Consider the following 18,217-nt stretch of genomic DNA (forward strand, 5'->3'; position numbering starts at 1 on the left):
ATGACAGCCGTTGGGGTTTTTAAAGCTTCCGGGCCACTTTCACAGCATGTATGGACTTGCCCCTTTACTGTTCTAATAGGAGCAGTTAATTGAAGTTTTTGCAATAAAAACCAAGCGATTCAAGAGATGGTCTTAAACTGCACTTTTCCGAAATTTTGTATGGGAGGCACCCGAATGAGTGGACCGATATAGTCCATATTCGAAACTGAACTATGTCTCGCAGATATATTACGATTTGTAAAGTGTGAACTAAATCGGTTACTGCCTTCGAGATTTATTGTGCGCACCATTTTAGCGAAAAGTTTGAACTTTTATGGCGGAGGTGCCCGAAGGAGTGGACCGACATGGCCCATCTTCGAACTTAAACTAAGTTTGGAAAATAAATTATGAGGACAAATTTTGGATCGGTTGATCCGTTCGAGATTTATCATGCGACATTTATCGTACGGACATGGCTAAATCGACTCCAAATTCTCTGAAGTAGAATTCGTTCAAACATACTTGGGGTCTAAGACCATCATATCCATGAGACACATTTTGCCCGTATGAAAGTGTATATGGGCAATATTTTTGAAAATTTAACTTAGTTGAAGCCAAGGTTTACCCTTTTATAACTCGTGAATTGTGGTTGTGTATTATACAAATTAAATGCTTTTGGATAAAATTAAATGTTTTTAGACTTGGCAAAAAATATTGGCCTTAAAAGTTAACTTTCGTGGAAGCTTGGCTATGTTTATGTTAAAAAATGGGTAAAAATGGGTTGAAGCCAACGTGTCTTATTTTGTTTTCTCTCGATTTGTCAAAGTTAAAGTAGAAGCCCGTCAAAGTAAAAGTAGAAGCCAACTAAATAAGGAACATCTCAACAATGTAGAACTTTTCAAAATTTGATCTGCGTCTACCACTAAATGATGCTGACATTTTGAAACCAGATTTTTAAGGGTTTTTTTGAAATTTTCTTCTAATTTCGTTCCGCAAACAGGTTTTTCAAAAAATCATATATAGGATTGTAGACGTGAATGTAGCCTACACAGTTTCACAGAAATCTGTATCCAAATATGAAAATTTTGTGCGAACAATTTTTTAAAAACCATATTTTTTCGGGCCTAATTTTTACAATTGTCATTCGATATACTCGTACTTGATTGCAAATTTTAGATTTTTACGTTATGGATCTAAAGATCATTACTCTTGAAAATCCATCTACTAAACCGAGAGACATGAGAAATTCTAAGGTAGGAAAATCAGCTAAAATTGTTTTTGAAAATATCGCACATTTTATCGCGTAATTTGCGGGTCGTTTCCACTGCGGTGAAAAAACTAATTCCGCATCTTCGTTTTAAAAACTTCACTGATATGGGAGCTACATCCATTTGATCCCAAAAATAGTGTGCGATGCTATATCCACGGTCCTTGATATAAATATAAATGCAGTTTTTTTAAGTGTTTAGTGGTTTAAATATGATATAAATCAAGATTGATAAAATAACCCAAAATTTTAAGAGTCAAAAGAAAGTTCATACTCTTGCCAAAAGTAATACATTTGACTTTATTTTAGATTTTCAACTTATTTTGATCCTATTCGAGTGTCTAAATAATAAATCCACCTGTATTTTGGTGAAACCCGGTTATAATCCCCTCATTGGACCCGTAGTATAGCTTTCGGGCTATTTTGACACAAAATAGGGCTTTAACTTTCTTTCGATTTTTTTCAGTGAGTACTCATAGATTTGAGGCCTAGAGACTACACGCAAAAAAAAACGGCCTCTCTAACATATGTCCCAAACATATTTTGCAGCAAACATATATATGTTTGCAACAGTCCCCAACATAATATATGTTTGGGTCTGCAAACAAATATATGTTTGGGTGGAAACAAATATATGCTTGGATGCAAACATATATATGTTTGGGTGCAAACAATTTTATGTTTGGGTGCAAACAATTTTATGTTTGGGTGCAAAAAAATACAAACCCAAAAGGCACAAAAAAAAAACAAACACATGCACCAGTGGGCGCTTACTGAGAGCAAGGGAGCGTAAAATTCAATGTAAAACACTTTAAAATGTGTTCTCACTTGCTCTCAGTAAGAGCTCACTGGCTATCTCTATAGTATACACACAAATGTTGTGGTTTTTTATTGAAAGGCAAAAGAACAACAAACACATAGGTACATACAAAATTCCAAAGAAATACACAACACACTTTAATAAAAGAAAAACTGATTGAAATAATTTGTAAATAGTCACACTTTTAAAAAGGAAAAATATATAGAAACGTAGTTGAACGCTTCTCCTTAGTTGTGAAATAAAACAAATTGTCCTCATAGTTGAAATCATCAGCGGGGAATCGGCATCTAGAATCAAATGATTATGTTATGTAATAAATAAATATGGATATGCCATATTTCAAATATACATAAGTATGTATATAATTACCAATATTAAATGCGAGTTCTTCCTTGTCCAATAAAATATTTCCATTCACCTTATTGATTCAATAATAAAATTTCCAATTATAAAATGTATTGGGCATTTAATTTACTAAAAAGCACAATTTCTTTAAGAAAACACAAAACACTGATTTATTCACTCACTTTACCGTCTTGACTCTACAAAAGCAACTAAAACACTGAAGAAAGAAAAAAATATAATTCATATCATTTCTTCTTTTCGTCTTCGCCAGCTAAGTTGGTTAACAACAACAAAACAAGAAACACACGAGTTTGACGCATACATGCCACCAAAGCCCCCTTCTTCGCTTCTACGTCTTCTATTGTACAATACACACAACTCTTTATTATAAAACAGCATTCCACAGCCGCGAGAGCACTGTTATTACTCTCGTTGACAAACATCCTCTCTCCACCCATGAAAAAAATGTTCTAACATAAAAAATATGTTTTATATGTTGGACCCAAACATATTATGTTTGGATCCAAACATATATTTGTTTGCAACCGGTCCCAAACATATATTTGTTTGGATCCAAACATATTTCTAACATAAATTTTTCTGCGTGTGCATACAAACTTTTTCTTTAAACCCCGCTGCTATCAGGTACCCTATGAACATATATAGGACACTCCATCAAGTTTCATTCTGTATACAACATTTTCACCGTTAAAAGCTTCGTTAATATTTTTCCACAGGTTTGGCATTTTTTCACCAAATATAGTTTGGGAAAATGTATTTTTCTATTTCATAACCATTTTCACATATTTGGTCGCAAATATGCCATAACTATCGAAAACATGAACGAAAATGTTGTATACAAAACCAAACTTGATGGAGTTCACCTATATATGTTCATCGGGTGCCTGACAGAAGCGGGTTTCAAAGAAATAGTTAGTATGGGTTCAAGGATACATGAACAATATCATATACTCATATTGACACGAGATTACAGATCCTTGTGAACTGAAATGCGGCTTACAGGGTTTAAAATTCTAACGCCATATTAGCAAAAGCACCGAATATTTGCAGCTTTGCCTGCTTAAATTTCTTCGAAATATGTTTAGCAACAATGAACAACGGCAACATGTAGCAACAAATTTCACAAAAATATTGCTAGCGATGCTGATACAATTTGAAATTGTCGCTTTCATAAAAAAGCTTCGCACACGCATACTCATATTTTGCAGTACACATGATCAACACATATCAGAAAAGGAAATAAGCAACAAAGTTTCAGCGGCTTAGCCATGTTTTCAGCAAGCAATTGTTTTTGGATCAGGGTTACCAGTGTAATGCATTAAAAATCACGATATAATTAATTCCACTTTTTCGTTCCAAGGACATGTGAATTTTTAGTGAAGCTGTTCAATATATATATTTTTTATTTTTAACCAATAATAATTAGTATTCTTTAGGTTCTACCATATAATGGAGGCATTTTGACATTAAATGACACCTTTTTTATTACTGCGTTGGCAACTCTAATCAAAAAACCACCCCGGGATGCTAATTGGTTCTGACGAATGGTCAGCCGACTGCTAAATATGTAGCGTGGTTGTTGATTATATGCCTAACGCAAAAAAGATTATGCGTAAAAAACGAAATAAGCAAAAATGTACAAAAATAAATATGCGTTCGGTTGCTTGTTTAGCCGTGTGTGTCAATATTGTGTAGCAGTTGACGTGTACAGCTAATGCTAATGTTTTTAGATGCTGGCTTTTAAACCCTGGCGGCTTATATTAAAGGAGATCTGACATTTTGGCAGGGATGTGAAGGCTTCGCCCATATTTATGAATAACATATTGCTATATTTTACTCCCATACATCTAGTCTCTAGACCTCACATCTATTGAGTACTTACCGAAAAAAATCGAAAGAAAGTTAAATAAAGCCCTATTTTGTGCCAAAATTGACCGAAAGCTGTACTACGGGTCGAATGGGGTATTATCACCGGATTACACCAAAATACCGGTGGATTTATTATTTAGACACACCAATAGGATCAAAATATGTTAAAAAGCCAAAATAATTCATGTCAAGCAAAAGAATTAAAAAATGTCTTACTTTTGGCTAGAGTGTAAACATTCTTTTGACTCTTAAAATTTTGGGTTATTTTATCAATCATTTATTTCATAATTAAGCTTATACAACGCCTAATGTTTTCTGCATTTTAATTTACCATTATACTCTTAAAAAATTGTATTTGTGTTTTATATTTATTATATCATTATACCGATGTAATTATGCTATTAAAAACTTTTTGTGCGGTGTAAACTTTCTTTTGACTCTGACTGTATACATATCGCTCATTTACTCATAAAGTATCACATCTCAAAAAAATAAGCTTCGAGAAAAACGCGTTTTAAGTTGTCGATTGAAATTTGACTTCCCAACTAAAAACAGTTTATTACGCAAAAAATATAAGAACTACTTGAACCACCATTTGTAAAGAGCTAGCCATATGCTAAATTTATGTGCAAGATCAAGCATGATTTGAAGTGTTTTAGTGCTTCATAAACTCAAAAAACTTTTTTTATTGATTTATGCCAAACTCCTAGAAAATAAGCTATAACTAGATGAGTTTTAGAGATATCAACACGAAATGTTACTTATTTCATAACTTCAATTAAACTTAAAAAAATTCACATTTCGTAACACTGTGCAATATCCAAAATATTTGCTTACGACTATTATGTTTTCAACAAAATACTTAATGAATTCTTTTATATTGCTCCCAATTTATTCTACATGTTTCCATTAATGGCTGTATAAAAGCACATTAATAATGGATATGTATGTTATATTATTTTTTAATTCTATCAGCATTAAATATAGATAAAAATGATCTTAATATTATACATATGTCTATTACTTAAAGTTATCAAATGAACAAAAATATGTATATAAAACTAAAAAAATATTAAACGTGTCAAAATGAACACGTGATGTATGTCTTTTTTTAATTTTGCCTTTTGCGTCACAATTGTGCGTACAAATATAGTTTTGTTGTTTACGTCTGTTTCGATGATGATTGAAATGAAAAACGTCAACACATTTACTCTTTCTCCTTAATTTCGGTCATATTTTAATAACACTGTGCAACATTTTTAAGGTGATCTTGGGCAAACAATTCGAACTGAGTATTTTTTGAAAGTACAGACCCAAACGACAAGAAACCCTAGTTGGGGTTTGTTGTGTCAGATCCAGCTCGGATTTTATAGTCCCATCTAAACATGGGGCTATATCTCTGAAACCAATGCGAAACTTCTTCTGACCTCTGAAGCAAATTTGTAGATAAGGACAAGAATACAATATTTGGAGAAATAATGAACTCGAAAAACTACATTTATTGCCTCAAATTTCAAAACACATGCAAAAATACCACAATTTTTAAACATTTCGCACCGTATCTCCAAAACCGTTAATTTTTTCTGAATAGTTTCTTTTGGAAAAATATTTCCTGGAATGTAATACACAACTCTTCAGAACATGTCGATTAATAAAAATGTCAATAATGTAGCGAAATCCGAAAGGCGAGAATAAACTGTTGGTGTGAACTGTGTTTGAAAAACGTGTTGTAAAAGATATGATGCAAAATACCGCTGAATCAACATGAAGTAAGCTTTTTAGAGTTTCAGAATGTTCTAAAGAATTGTTGAGAACTTTATTTGGAAGATTTTTGCAAAAGGTTACTTGGTTCAACTCCCAATAGTTTAGCCGATACTGACCAGAATTTCAGCAATTATGTAAAATTTTCTATATTTTATAGATTTTGATGCCCTAGATGGAGTTTTTCTTATGTGATTTCTTCCAAAGATAAGTTCTACTAGTTTAGGGCTACAATATTGCTAAAGACAGCAAGGCCAAATTCCTATTCGTTTCTGAGATAAAGGCCTGATAAATGCAAAAAAGTGTATATTTAGCCCGGTTTAGATGAGGCCATAAAATACGAACTGGATCTGACAGGATAAAACCCAACTAGGGTTTTTGTAGTCTAAATATGTACTTTCAAAAATTCCATACTAGAATTTGTTTCATTTTCAGCGTTGCATAGTGTAACACACACGTTACTATTATTAATTAGTAGAACATTCAGTTTCTTTTGGTTCTTGATTTCAATATGAAATTTAAAACGAAGGAAACTTTAGTATTTAGAAAATACATATTCAACGAATGACAAATATAAAAAACATAAAACAGACGGAAATGTTATGGAATTAACTAAGTGTTGGTTATACTTCATAAATACACTAAGGCCATGGACACAAATATACCCAGCAAACCAATCGTACCGACATCGTAACAAAATTCGGACGCTACGTCCGATATCTGATCCGAAATCGTAACGATATCTTAAAGAAAGTTGTAAGATGTGGTTGACATAATTTCGGAACGAAATGTCGGAGCGAAATCGGATCGATTTCGGTCAGAATTCGGAAAAAATCGGAAGAAAATCCTCCGAATTCTCGTACAGATTTCTAAACGATTTCGGAATAATGTATGAAAATCTGAGGTACCTTCCGAACTTTCGTAAAGATTTCTGAATAATTTTGGAATAATTTCGTATGATTACCCTATGCAACACGAAAGTTATTAACCATATTCTGACACCGCAGCGTGATAGAAGACCAAAAATAAGAAGACACGTGTCCCGGCGTTTTTCCCTATCACTTCCACTTTCTCGATTATGATCCCACAAAGGCCTGAGGCATTGATGTCAAAAGGGATCATATTGTGGGGCTCATATCTTCTAAATCGCTGAGAATTTTGGTTTACTCGTGGAAGCAAAGTTGTAGCTCTTGTCTTAGAGAATAATAATTGTGAACACATAAAATCTATTCAACATCATATTCAAGGTTAAAATCGTCAAGGTCAAATTTCCCCTATATTTTTTTCTCGGATTTTACGCTACAGATATCAAACCGATCAGAATTGAAGAAAACAAACACCTACAAAAATGTACCGTAGGTCTCAATAAACAACTTTCTAGAACATACGAACTCTGTAGAAACTGTTCTTAATGGCCAAATCAGCAATACAATTGCAATTCTTATCCTCTTTTATTAGTTTCTGCTCCATACATACTAAACCGTTGAAAATTCAAGAAAAGAATTAACCACATTATTGTAGCAAAAATATTAGTTAACAACTTTCTGGAACACACGAACTGTCTATGAACACTCCTTAATGGTGAAAATAGCGAAAAACATTAGAAAATATTCAATTTTTGTACCTTTTTCTCAGATTCCGGTCCATAGATACCAAACCGTCCAATATTTAAGGATACCGTCAATTACAAAAATGTACCTAAGATCTTAATAAACAACTTCCTAGAACATGTATGTAGTTATAGAAGAACAATGTAAAATTTGTGTACGAATATGTTGAGTCTGTCAGCACTATCTTGAATTATTATATGTTGCATTTATATTTAAAATATTTAAAAACTGTATATGCGAATTTTATAACCAACCATTTTGTTTTTCGACAACAAACTAAAATGTTGCTTGTTAGATATATACAAAAGGTGGTTGTTGTGCGAAGGGAAATTTTCTGCCGACATTTTCTCCGAAATCTGAACGAATTCTCCTACGAAAAATCGTATAGAAATCGAAACGAAATCTGAACGATTTTGCTTCCGAAATTATGTAAAGACGCATCTTTCCAAAATGTAAGCGTCCTATCTCCATTTTTGTGGATGAAGAGTGATTACCACAGACGGACGTACGGACATGCATAGATCGACTAAGAATGTTACCCTGATCAAAAATATATTTATACTTTATTTCGTTTATTTCATTGCGTTATAAACGGAAAAACATACTTAGTAACCCTCCATACTATGCAGAGTGGTGGCACCTACATGGGAAGGCGTGACAAAAATACTTTCCATATAACGAATCATTCTGAATTACAGTATTTTACTGTTACTAATACATTGTTCAACCGAATTTGCTCTTATTGCATAGTAAACCTCCCCGCGAAAACTTTTCAATATTGGTCCATGATTGATTGAAATATTTGGTAACCCTTGTATATTGTTATAAGCAGGAAAACGAAGCTTAAGAAATTTACTAAATTATTTAATTTAAGTTAAGGCGAGAAATCCCCCTATAATATTTTCTTTCTAATATTTTTCTCCAAATTTAGTCATGCTTGTAAACTTTTTTGCTTAAGAACCTCCAAAAATGGCAGATGTTATTTGAGTTTCGAAAAATTTGAAAGGTTTAGAAACGATTTGCATCTTTAAATTCTTCAACTTATGAATGCATTTTTTGATTTTTTTTCGTTGGGCGCATCCTATGGTGGAAGGTATAAAAATGGTAAATTAACAAAAATATTAATGTCAATGAATATTTTTTAAACCTAATTTTGTGCGTGCAACTGCATGGACCATGACGGTCCACTACTTCGGGTGCCTCTCTCACAAAGGTTTAACTTTTTCGCTAAAATGTTGCGCATGATAAATTTCGTAGAACGTGGTACATTCGGTCCAAACTTTTCGCATCGTGATATTTCTTCCAAACATAAAACACTATATTTTTTGTTTAAAGTCGATAAGTAAGATGTCTTGCTTTTCCACACAAGACAACCAAACCAATGGAAAACAAATTTAGTACAATTGTATTTTTGTACTAAATTCAAAAAATATGTATTCAATGTCTAAAAGTATGCTTTAAAATGTGACTACATTAAATTTCATACTTGCTAAAGAATCTGTTTAAACGTTTTATTTCGAAAATTAATAGGATTTTTATTCATCATCTCTCGCTGCTGTTTTCGTTTTTGTTTCACTTATAATAATGACCACTACAAAGTGACAGGTCACACATCAATAAATCTCTGCCATAAACAAAGTCTAACGAAAAATCTTAAATAATTTTTCACTTTCAAATGCCAAATGCCGTACATTTAACCAATGTACATTTCATAAATATTTCACACATAAATGATGACACAAAATCGAGCAAATCGTGACAAGTCGGGCGGTCGGTCGTCTGATCAGTTAGTTTGTTAAATTATTAACGAAATTAAGAACGCCAAATCTTTTTGGACATTCAAATTTCAAATATTCAAAGTATCGAAAAAAAATATTTTTTAAAACAGTTTTTTTGCGCGTAAAGTGAAAATACGAAGATAATTGACATTGAACAAACAAAGTGTGTCACCCAATTTTAATTTGTTTATTTCAAAAGTGAAGTGAGTTTCTTTTGTTGTTCCGAATTGTTTTCATCTTTTAAGCAAAATAATAATTTTGTGTTTTAACAAATGATGTTTTTTCTTTGGTTATTGCATATGTTCTTTGAAGTGTTGTACTTTTCTTTATTCTTTTCATATTTTTTGATGGAAATTAATGAGGAAATATTAATTGCTTAGAATATTTATGTTGGTATGTATGTGCAATATTTTCGATGATGATTCGTACTTTCTTTATTGCATAATAACTTATGTATGATTGGGATAGAAAAGTTCTCACCACAATTTTCCTAATACTAAATAATTTGGCAATTTCTTCTTTGAGTGGAAATATGAGAAAAGAAGTGAAAATGCTTATAATCAAACGAATCTTTATCTCTGGTCCCTTAAAAGCTAAATAACCTCAGCCTATTACTGTACAAAAAATAACAGTAACAGGAGTGGTGGACCTAACTATGAACATATACATACCTAAGTCAAAATAAATAAAATTTTCCTAGTTGATAAAAGAAGTTTTGGAAGTATTTAGTAAATTTTCAGGCCCTTGTGAGGTTGGTATCATACACCGTGGGCCTAATTATTTCACTGACAGACCCAATCAGCAAAACTCCCGTAATAGTTCTGGGGGCAATCATCAAGAGAAGTATATAGAATCAAATTATAGGTTAAAAAAGATTACTTAAACCTTTAGGTCGAGAGGTGTATGAGGAAGTGACCCTACATATTTGGACCTTTGGAGGCCCATATCTCATTATTGGTTTCTGCTAGTAAAAAAAAAACATTATAATGTTGTAGTTAAAATCAACTATAAAAATTCCAACACAATCCCAGAAATACCTTTAATCAGAATTAAAGCTATAAAGTGTAGAACTTTTGCAGACCATATTGGAACTGGATACAATTTTTGTAGTCATTCCTTTCGGTGGGTATTGTTCCAAAAAGACATTTTCGTTGGTTTTTGAATCATACTGCCAGGATGTATGAACTTGGCCACCAAAAAATGTATCGTTGTAATCAGAAACACAAGGACTACCTCTGATACAACTTTCAAAAACCATTCTCGTATAGCACGTTGCTCTTGAAGCAACCTTAAATGGAAGGTGCTTACACCTGGGAAGTTTTTGCGGATTCTAAAACTACAATGTCCATAGACGAGAAAAATCAAAATACAAAAAACTCGTCGGAGCGTTTTAACAGCTACAACATTTTCTTTAGTCCCATTCCGATGGGACTTGCGGGTTTCAAGCAAAATCCTGAAGACCAAAAAAATCTCAAAAATGGTAAAACCTACGATAAACTGCAGATAAGCTAAAATTTTTAATGTTTTTGTGAGGGTGGTGTTGACTGGTATAAGTACTCCATTTTCGAATTTCATTGAAGTTTTAGGGAAACAATGTGCAAAGGTTGAACCATTGTCAGCCACTTCTTTCGAAAGTCATCGTTGCCACCAGCTTCTGTCAGGAAGCAAGAACTCGCTCTTGAAGGACATTATATCGGTGTTAACAGGACCTAAAGGCGTACCTCCAGTAAAATATTTAAAACTATTCTCGAACAGCCCTTCACTAAGATACAAGTGAACTTTTAAGGCCTTATAGACTTTTGGATGCAATTTTACAAGTGCAAAGTTTCGTCCGAATCCGATATCGTGCTCATCAGTTACATCAATTGGTGCCGTCAGGCTTGTTTGAGCTTTTGGAACAATATTCCAGGTAGTATGGAACACCGAAAAAAAATTATGCCGTTCTAATTTCAAAACGATCCGAGACATTTCCTTAGACTGCATATTTGCGAAATTTGTTATACCCTACACCACTATGTGGGGAGGGTATTATAAGTTGGTTTTGACCAAAAAGTTTGTAACGCATCGAATGTCTGTCTGTATGTCTGAATGAATGTCTCTAATGTCAAAATTCAGCATACATGGTCGGAAAATGGGACATAATCCTCAAAATAATATTGCGTGGTACCGCTATATGGGTGCAATACCAAAACGTAGCCCTATATCCGCAATTTTTGGTAGAGAATGTTTGCGATTACTGGGAACCCCAAATACCAAATTAACCTAATTTGGTCGGAAATTGAAGCTTAAATTTCATAAAAACGTGGACCGATGTCCACAATTTTTGGTGGAAAAGTTTAGTGACCACTAGGAACCCTAAGTACCAAATTACAACTAATTTGGAAGGAAAGTGTAGCTTAAATCCTCAAAATACCGAAAATCGGGAGGTATGGTTATATGGGGGCTAGACCAACATATTAGCCGATGTTATTCATATTTAATCCATTATTAGCCACGGGCATAGACTGCGTTTCTGCAAAATTTCAGAAACATATCTCCTTTTGTTTGCATGTTATTAATTTCGCGCCGCTAGATCAGAGATTTCGATCACTGTGCATCAGTTTGAAACTATATACCTATGTTTATCCTAGGTTAATCCAATAGTTCCCATTTCGACTCCGGAGACAATGATTAATAAATAATTGTACTCGTTTGGTATTGCCATTGGTAACTTTCCAGGTCGTACACCCATACAACAGGTCAGATTCACATTTGATTCGAATATTCTCACCTTTCTTCTTATTGTTGTTGTTCTGCCAACATCCTGCTGATTTTGCTCTACTAATCTTGAATTCAGCACTAGAATTCACCAGGCTTCCAAGATAGCAGAATTGGTCTACTGAGGCATAGCTTTGGTCACTTGTGTGTTAATATCAATACATACATAGGTATTTGGTCTTTGTTAAATTTATGTGTAGACCTGTGCCTCCAAAGTTATCTTGAAGGTTTGTGACAGATTGTTTATAGCCACTGCCTCTGTTTCACGATAAGCAAATGTTATCTGCATAGGCCAAGTAATTTAGAAAGGTGATATGTATATATTTGCCATTGTATACCATTTCGTTGAAAAGGGGTTGTCGATGGTACGTTCTCCATAGTATGGATATTACGTCCTCTCAGGTTATCTTGGAGGTTTGTGACAGATTGTTTTATGCCAGTGCATCTGTTTGACAATAAGCCATTTGCTCGGAAAAGTCTCTTGCTCCCAGACTTCAGGTATCAAAGGGGAAAAGGATTTCAGCAATAAGATTTACATCGGCTTTGTATATTTCGGCAGGTGGAGTGAAACAGCAAATTGGTTACGGTACAAGTATATGGTTCTACATGAGTTTTGAAGGTAATCTGATAAAGTAATATTGTGCTAAAGCTGGAAAAAGATGTTACTAAGCTTATTTTATTTTTAGCAAGTGGCATATTATCACAATTAGTTCCATGTTATACAACATTCATTCAAAAGTTCATCACTGAGAGAGAGGACTGCTTGATCCCTCTCAATGTGTATAAGCAACAAAAAAAGTGTTATTAAACGGTCATAAAGTTTTGCTAATAATTTATTTATAAACAAATTGAAAAAAAAAGAAATAAATATAAAATAATTATCACCAAAATATTGATGATCAAAATTTTGAGACAACCAAAAAAAAAATCGTCACACATCATTCCTGTTTTATTTTTATTTTTATGACTTGCAATAATTGTCGTTTGTTTTATGTCAAACAACCAAATCGACAGATGACGAGATTACGGGGCAAGTGGATGGAGGATTTTTGAGCTTTTTAAGAAACAAAATTTATGACAAATCCATTTAAGTGGGATCACCACCAACACCGACCATTGCCACTTTATTGGTCTTATTTATGCTCTATATCTAAATACATACATATGCATGTACGAATGTTTGCGTATATATTCATTTTGTATTTCACCTAATGTCGCTTGTTCTTCCACTTCCAAAACAGATTTTCCTCGGTCGTGTGCAAAGGATTTATGGCCGAATTATTATTTTTAATTATAAAGTTTTTGTTTTCTTTTTTTTGTTGATTTTTGCAAAAATTAAATTGTGAAAACAATTTGTACAAAATAAATGTATGCGATATGTGTGTTTACATTAACGATGAAAAATTATTCTATATATATGTATATAGTTGATGGTGTTCAATGTTTCTTCAAATGATTAATTTCAATTAAAATTTTTGTTATAGCTGAATTAAAAAGTTTATGAATCATTTCGCCTTAGCCGAAATAAAATGCATTTTTCATTTTTACATCATTTTAAATGATTTAATTTTGTAAAAATAAATCTATATATGTTCTAAAAGCGGAACAAATAATAATATGTACATCAGCAATATAAAGGTCAATCTAAATCAAACTGGACCGGAACAGACCAATAATACACATATGTAATATTTGTAAAACAAAATTTTCTGGAAAATTCTCATTTAATAAAAACTATTCTCCTTTTCTATGTTCATTATTTCCTCCTAACCTATCCTTGCTATTGAATATCTTCTGTTATTTTCACACTAAAATCACTAATTTCCCAATTGGTGTGATCACGAATTATAATCCAAATTATAATCCACAGAGGTGTTAATGGTTTCTGATTGACTTGAGATTAAATTTAATTCTATCTCCCAATAAGTATAATTTAAATGTTTTTCAAATTCTTAAATTAGTCAATTCAAATATCAAACTCAAATTTGTGATTCATCCAATTTGACCATTGACGGGGTGACATAAATCTGTCGATATTATTTAAATGATATAAAAAACATATTGTTATTGATTTCAGCCAACATTTATGGAAGAATGAGTGAACAATACCCATCACTTCACATTCACATAAAGCCAGATTTATCTTTTTGTACCATAATTGTTACAAACTACACACAAACGTATATAGAAAAGAGAAAGTTTTAGGCCTATAAAATTGTTTGGAATTTCTTGTATTATTGGTGAACTTAAATAATTAACAAAAAAATAGAATATTCTCAATCTACAAATCTTTAGGATAGTCACCATCATTTTTCGCCTAAATGGCATTAATTTATTTTGTCACTGTTTGCGGTCAACATTTGTTTAGTGTTTTGTTCAAAGTGACATTGTCATTTATCAACACTTCTTTTTATGCACCAATGACTGATGAGACCATCCAAAATTTCCACAACCAATAAGAAAAAAACGGTTAAATGAAGCCGCGCCAACATCACCATCCACACCATTCATTGAATGGACGACACGCTTTATCGTCTGCCAAAATATTAAAACTAATTTGCCCCACAATTCGTCATCCATCACATTCACATAACCAAATTTCTAATATACATACAAACATATTTATGTATATGTTTAGATTGCATAAAAGAAAACAATTAATGACCAAACATATCAATGCTGTAGAATTTTATGAGTCAACTTAGCGAAGCTGGTTTGCTTAGTCAAATAGAATGGAATCATCGGCAGCCATTAGGAAGTAACATTTTTATTCTAATCAAAATCTTTAGTAAAAATGCTTTGTCGTAAACTATATAAAAATGAAATCTAATAAAAACAAGCAAAAAAAGTATCAGTCGGCTTTGCCGACAGAGATATACCCTCTGTCTATGTGAATTGAAACATTCATCTACGGACAGATCGAATATATTTAGGGTCTTTTCAAAATTGTATGGCCCTTTTTAGACATTTGTACTTGCCGACAAAAATGTGGGTTAGGATTAAAGTTCAAAAGTGTTGCGGAGCAGGTACTTAAAGGAATGGACCGACATAGTCCATTATGGAACTGAATCTAATTTTGAGAGCCATATCTTTTTGATAGATATCGCGCCCACTAGCCATTTCAGTGGGTCATCGTATAACTTTTGGGCCAGTATGTCAGGAAGCATGGGCTTGTTCACGGAAAATATAATATGGCTGTAAACAGGACCACATCGAACAGCATCGGCGTACATTTCCAAAGGATCTTCGAATAGACCCTGAACTGCACTTAGACACAAATGTTGAGCTTTTGTGGGGGTGGTACCCTTAGGAGAATATCGATATAGGCTATTTTCGAAGTTAAACTAAATTTGGACAAAATATTGGGGATCCAATGTTTGGACCAAATTGGTTGCCTCGCTCAAGAGATATCGTACATATAATTTTAGTGATTTTTTTAAACATTGAGGGGAAGTACCGGAAGTTGTTGCCCACCTTCGAACTGAAACTAAGTTTGGACAAAATATGACAAAGGCCAAATTTTGGACCAAATCAGTTGATCAGTTCGAGAGTTGTCGTGCTCTCCAGTGCTTTTTACACCTTTAGGCCTGTTTTCTCAAAAACTGTGGACTTGCCCCTGAAAAAACTTTTACCGTCGTAATTGAGGCCGTGAATGCAAGTTGCTTCAACAGTGAACTTATCCGAAATTTTGTGTGGGAGGTACCCGAAGGAGTGGACAAATATAGTCCATATACAAGCCTGATCTATATTTGGTAGAAATGTTACGATGTGTACAGTACGGTCACTCCTTTCAAGAGTTATCGTACGCACAATTTTTCCGAACATTTTTGAACTTTTGGGGGGTAGGTACCTGAATTAGTGGACCGATATGGCTTATCTTCGAACTTAAACTAAGTTTGGACAAAATATTACGAAGGCCAAATTTTGGACCGAATCGGCAGATCCGTTCGGGAGTTATCTTGCGCTCCAACCACTACACACCACGTCACAGGGGTTTTTTGCACCATTCAGGCTATTTTCTTAGGAAGTATGGACTTGACTCAGATAAAACTTGTATCGTCGTATTTGAAGCAGTGAATACGAGTTGTTACAACAAAAGTCAAAGCGATTCGAGAGCAGGCCATAAAATTATCTCGAATTTGTCTGAAACGGATTTCGTCCAAACATACTTGGGGTCTAAAACCATTATTTCGATGAGCAGATTTTGCCCGTATGAAAGTGTAATACGCTCATTAGCATAAATGCTGAGGGTATAATAATCTTACAGTTCGTAGATGCCAGACAACTTCTGTGATAGCAGCCCCCCACACGTTGAAATAGTTTTGATTTGTTATATTGTCGTAACGATTGTTGTAACGATTACAACGGTATTAGTTCGGACGCAATGATTTCCACGGTGCTCTTGAACAAACTTTAAATGACAAGAGCTTACATCTGGGAAACAATATAATCGCCGGAGCGCTTTTTAAATAAATCGCGATCAAATTTCACATTTTTAAGGTCTTTTTAGGTTTTCACGATTTTGCTTGGAAACAGCAACTCCTGTCGAAATTGGATTAGAGAAAACATTGTAGCTGTGAAAATTCTCTACCAGATTGGATCGGAGACGATACAGTCAGTGAATTTTCCCAATTTGAACTTCTATATCTCAAAAATTGTAAACCCGACAAAAGTATCGTAAAACAAACTTTTATAAACCAACCAATTCGGCGTTGGGTCTTTTTTAAGAGGTTGTCAGTCAAAAATGTGTATCATCAAAGTGGTTTTATACCACAAGTAGGTTTGGAAGCAATTCGTCGATGTAGCTCTGTCCGTCCGCCTGGATGTATGGCTGATTCGTACAATAACTCCCGAACGGATCAATCAATTTGGTCACAACTTTGCCTCTCGTAATATTTTTCCAAACTTAAATCAAGTTCGAAAATTGCCAAGAATTGTGTGAAAGATAACTCCCGAATTAATATTTCTAACAGACAGCCGAGTAGACCAAATTCGAATATGGACTATGTATATTGGTCCATGACTTCAGGAGCCTCCAACACAAAATTTCAATATTTTTCGCCAAAGTGTAGTTTAAGGCCAGCTCTCGGATGTTTGGAAGAAAACCGTTTCAAACAATTTGGAGTCGATTTAGCCATTTCTGCCCATCTGTCTGCGAACGATAACTCTCGAAAGGATTAACTGATTTGGGAAATTTGGAACTGGTAATATTTTGTCCAAACTTAGATCAAGTTCGCAGATGGGCCATATCGGTACACACCTCAGGATGCCTCATCCATAAAAGATCAAAATTCAATATGGAGCAATATGGACTATATCGTTTCACTTCTGGGTACTCTACACAAAAACTTTCCAAATAGTTCGCAGTTCGAAGCGCAGTTTAAAGACATGTCTCACATCGTTTTTAGTATTTTGTAGCAGGTTGTCCTTTCAGCCCCTATTACGATGGGACTCATATCAAAGTTCAACAATTTGCCTTCAATGCAGTTTAAAGGCCTGCGTACATAAGCTGCCTTGCCTGCTTACCTTGCTTGCTTCTGATAAAAGAATAAAAATGAAAAGGGCAACCCAGTCCGAAATTTGCTCGGCCTTCTTTATTCTTTTATTTTTATTATGTCAGAAATGTCAGAAAATATAAAGAGAATTGAAAGAATTCAAGTGAAATTTATAAAATATTGTCTATCATATTTGAACTTTACTAATCCATTGCCTAGTTATGAGTCCCGTTGTCTCTTAATCAACTTAGAGACCTTAGAATTCAGGAGAAAGTTGCAAGCTATGATGTTTATATTTGACTTGATCAACTCAGATATTGATTGTCCTTACCTTTTAGAACAAATACCGTTTAGTGCTCCATGTCGTCAGTTGAGAAATATCAACATTTTTCATGTAGATTCCCATAGGTGTAATTACGTAAACAACAGCCTTATTAATAGGGCTCTCTCAAATTATAACTCATTGAATAGAATTACTATGGTTGACTTTTGTGCAACAAAACAGTCTTTGAAAG

General features: G+C 33.6%; 1 protein-coding gene across 7 annotated transcripts in view; it reads left to right on the forward strand.

Annotated features, from left to right (window-relative positions):
• Positions 1-18,217, forward strand: part of Lmpt (four and a half LIM domains protein limpet) — a 437,156-nt gene that overhangs the window by 334,110 nt on the left and 84,829 nt on the right. Inside the window, exon 1 of one of the 7 annotated variants that reach the window (XM_073986060.1) lies at positions 9,368-9,653. The exons of the other annotated variants lie outside the window; for them this stretch is intronic. The gene's annotated coding sequence lies outside the window, so the exon portion shown is untranslated. Of the gene's footprint in view, positions 1-9,367; positions 9,654-18,217 lie in introns of those variants that run through there. 7 annotated transcript variants of the gene reach the window in all.

Source organism: Musca autumnalis, unplaced genomic scaffold (genome assembly GCF_047663935.1).
Source record: "Musca autumnalis isolate F117 unplaced genomic scaffold, ASM4766393v1 scaffold_4, whole genome shotgun sequence".
Taxonomy (NCBI): domain Eukaryota; kingdom Metazoa; phylum Arthropoda; class Insecta; order Diptera; family Muscidae; genus Musca; species Musca autumnalis.